Below are 3818 nucleotides of genomic sequence, written 5' to 3'. Positions count from 1 at the left end.
CAAGTTCTAACATTGCACTCACAAAAAGGTTTTAATATGAGGTTAGCTGATCAGAGGTGTCAACTTGTACTTCACTTGAGGATTTGCGATCCCTCTTAGATTTTCTAAAAGTTAAGCCAATAATGAAGCTTTTAAATGACTTAAAAAATGCATATCATAAAAAAAAATCCATATGATATTTATCCTTTGCACAGGGATATTAAAGACAATAACAGAAATAATCATATAATTTATAAATTTCAGACTTGAAATCATGTTACCTTGCGGTAATTCCTTGGTTAAGCCCCATATTAGTGGAGGGAATATGGATGGCCAGATTATACACCAGATTTTCTGTAGGAAGACTATTTATTTACAACCGTCGAAGCAACTTCTTGAGGTAAGTTTACTTAATTCATTTGTTCATGTACCTCAGCTGAGGTCAAGATAAGGATAGGGTCTTTTGGGTACTTCACTCCTCTTTTCCATTCAATTGGGTTCTGCAGTTTTATTTTTAGCTCACCTGACCCATCTTCTAGAGAACCACTGAATGGGTTCAAACCATTTAATTTAACAAGGTCCAGGTCAGATGAACCATGCCAGGCAGACAGGTACAGCATGTACCTGTCTGCCTGGCATGTATTCTTTTGATCTAATACTATATGCCTTAGGTCAACTATATTTGGTGTATGGAAATATTTTATGATCTTTATGTCAGTAGCGCAGGTTTCTTTTGACCATGACCTCATTTTCACGGTGTATTGCACAGTGTTAACTTTTTGTGTTTTGGTCTATTTTTCTTAAACTATAAGTAATAGGTCAGCTATATATGTTGTATAGAAGCATTGTTCGCTGTACATGTCTGCCTGGTATGGTTCATCTGACCTTGACCGCATTTTCAAGGTTCATTGGTTTTTGTTTAGTTATCTTGGTTAATGTTAAGTTTATGAGACAGTTATAATAAATTAAAGCTTTATACTTAGGACTATCAACATAATATCAATGATTAGTATAGAAGGCGAGACATTTCAGCATGTGCACTCTTGTTGGTTATTATTTTGAATAATATTATAGATAGAGATAAAATGTAGACAGCAATAATGTTCAGCAAAGTAAAATTTACAAATAAGTCAACACGACCAAAATGGTCATTTGACCCCTTTAGGAGTTATTGCCCTTTATAGTCAATTTTAAACCATTTTTTGTAAATCTTAGTTATCTTTTATAAAAATCTTCTCCTCTGGTTATTATCTTGAATATGATTATAGATAGATTTAAACTGTAAACAGCAATAATATTCAGCAAAGTAAGATCCACAAATAAGTCAACATGACCATAAAAGTGAGTTGACCCCTTTAAGGAGTTTTTGCCCTTTATAGTCAATTTTTATACGACCCCAAACATTTTTTGGGATTGTATATTGGTATGATGTTGTCTGCGTCGTCGTCGTCTGAAGACACATTGATTTCCAGATAATAACTTTAGTTTAAGTGAATAGATTTTCATGAAATTTTTTCAGAAGATTCAATACCCCAAGGAGGAAGGTTGGGATTGATTTTGGGGATGTAGGTCCCAACCGATTAGGAATTAGGGGCCGAAAAGGGGCCCAAAACTAGCATTTTTCTAGGTGTAGGAGAATAACTTGTAGAAGTATTTCAATTGCTATAAAATCATACAGCAATGTTTAAAACCACAAGTAGACGGTTTGGATTCATTTTAGGGGTTATGGAGCCAAAGTTTAGGAATTAAGGGCCAAAAAGGGGTCAAAACAAGCTTTTTTCTAGTTTCAAGACAATAACTTATGTTCAATTGTATGGATCTCTCTGAAATTGTGCCACAGTGTAACAAAGGGGAGGCTGGGATTAAGTTTTGGGTTAATTGCCCAAAATATGTAGGAATTAGGGGCCAAAAAGAAGCATGTTTCTAGTTTCCAAACAATCATGAAAATAACTTGCGTTAAAGTGTATGGATCTCTCTGAAATTGTACTACAAGGTTCAAAACTGCAATGGAAAGCATGGGATTGAGTTTAAGGGTTATTGCTCCAAGGGTGGTTCAAAAAGTTTTTTGGGGGGGATTTTTTGTTTACCATTTTTTGAATGGCTTCCTTTTTTTTCAAAGAAGTTTCAAGAAGAAATATTCAATTGCACAGTATTGTGCACAAGATTTGTTAGATCTTTGACCACATTAATTTTGTGACAAAAACCTTTATTATGTCAAAATTTTGATCACAATCCAAATTCAGACAGAATCAAGCTTGAATATTATGACCAAATTTGCCCCAACTATTCAGGGTTCAACCACTGGGGTCGTATAAAGCTGGGCCCTGCGGAGCACCTGGTTAATAATTTTGTAAATTTTAACAAAATATTTTCCTCTGTAACTAATGGGCCAAGCTCATTATCAATTGAGATAATTGTAAGAAGCAAGAATGTTCAGTAAAGTAAGATCTACAAACACATGATCACCATCACCAAAACACAATTTTACATGAATCCATCTGTGTCTTTTGTTTAATATGCACATAGTTTTTTTGAACTAGCTGTCAGATAACTGAGAGTACTCTCAGATCTGTTAATTGTGTCTTTTTGTGTCGGGATGTATAACTATAAGTACCCGGCCACGTTCACTTATATTTTTGTCCATCTGATGAGTTAAGCCTTTTTCAACTGTTTTTTATTGTTCGTTCTTCTGTTGTACTGTTATACCACTGTCCCAGGTTAGGGGGAGGGTTGGGATCCCACTAACATGTTTAACCCCGCCACATTATTTATGTATGTGCCTGTCCCAAGTCAGGAGCCTGTAATTCAGTGGTTGTCGTTTGTTTATGTGTTACATGTACATATTTGTTTTTCGTTCATTTTTTTACATAAATAGGGACATTAGTTTTACATTGTCTTATTGGGGCCTTTTATATCTGACTATGGGGTATGGGCTTTGCTCATTGTTGAAGGTCATACGGTGACCTACAGTTGTTAATGTTTGTGTCATTTTGGTCTTTTGTGGATAGTTGTCTCATTGGCAATCATACCATATCTTCTTTTTAACCGGATTTTTGTGACAAAAATGTCGGTTATTGATTTGGGGATGTGCGGCGGGCGGGTGGCAATCAAATGTTGTCCGTGCATTAACTCATGAACTGTTCAACCAAAGCTTTTAAAATTTTAATATGTTGTTACTGACAACTAAATGAAGGTCAACTATTTTTTAAATCTTCTCCTGTGAAACTACTAGGTCAAATACTAACAAACCTTAACTGAATGTTCCTCTGGGTTTTAGTTTATAAATTGTATCAGGTGATTGGATCCATCAACAAACATGGCCCCTGTTGCTAAAATAGAACATGGGGTCAAATCCAGTTTTTGGGTTATATCTCGAAAAATAAAGTTCTTAGACCGCATTCATTCTGTGTCAGAAACCTATGTTGTGTCAACTATTTAATCACAATCCAAATTCAGAACTGTATCAAGCTTAAATGTTGTGTCTATACTTGTCTCAACTGGTCAGGGTTCGACCTCTGTGGTCGTATAAAGCTGCGCCCTGCAGAGTATCTGGTTCTGTCTTTCTTAGTTTTTTGGCAGAAACTGACAAATAGAAACATAAAATGGCATTTTCAAACATGTATTAAATTGTACTTTAAACATAAATTATATAATCAATCACTTGCTCTTAAGAAGGGTGCAGGTTGGGTATCTGTGAGCACTAAATCACCTTATTCTAGTTTTTATTACATTTCTTTAAGGCAGATGATACATGTACTGTAGAAAAAGAGACATTGGATCTTCCAGATTTGCATCCTCCAAAAAAACGTCAAGATACATGCACTGTAGAAAAAGAGACA

The sequence above is a fragment of the Mytilus galloprovincialis genome, chromosome 11 (assembly GCF_965363235.1).
Source record: "Mytilus galloprovincialis chromosome 11, xbMytGall1.hap1.1, whole genome shotgun sequence".
Lineage (NCBI taxonomy): Eukaryota > Metazoa > Mollusca > Bivalvia > Mytilida > Mytilidae > Mytilus > Mytilus galloprovincialis.
The sequence above is the reverse complement of the archived record's forward strand: the minus strand, read 5'-3'. Positions refer to the sequence as shown.